The sequence below is a fragment of the Dipodomys ordii genome, unplaced genomic scaffold, assembly GCF_000151885.1.
Source record: "Dipodomys ordii isolate 6190 unplaced genomic scaffold, Dord_2.0 Scaffold144, whole genome shotgun sequence".
NCBI classification, from domain to species: Eukaryota; Metazoa; Chordata; class Mammalia; order Rodentia; family Heteromyidae; genus Dipodomys; species Dipodomys ordii.
Window position 1 is genome coordinate 5,109,356 of NW_012267360.1, and position 360 is coordinate 5,109,715.

Here is a 360-nt window from a genome sequence, read left to right on the forward strand (position 1 = left end):
TTTTTTTTTTTCACCAGTCCTGACTCCGTGTATCAGTTAACTCAATTTTATACCAGCTGTACTCGTAAGCTCCAATTTTAAGACATACTCATACCATTTGCAACATACTTAAACTTTCTGAGGTTTGTCTTAAAGACAAATATTGAAATAACAAAACAAATATTAGAGAAAGCAAGAAATCCATTCAGAAGCATTAGCTATAACAATGGTCATAATGAAAAGATTCATTCAAGAAACAATTCAAATGAATGCATACAATTACAAGAAAAATCAACATAGAGATTCTTTTCTCTTTATAACAAAAATAGAATGTTCTAGGCTATTTTAAGATCTTGGAAAATTAGTTTCTATCACCTGAAA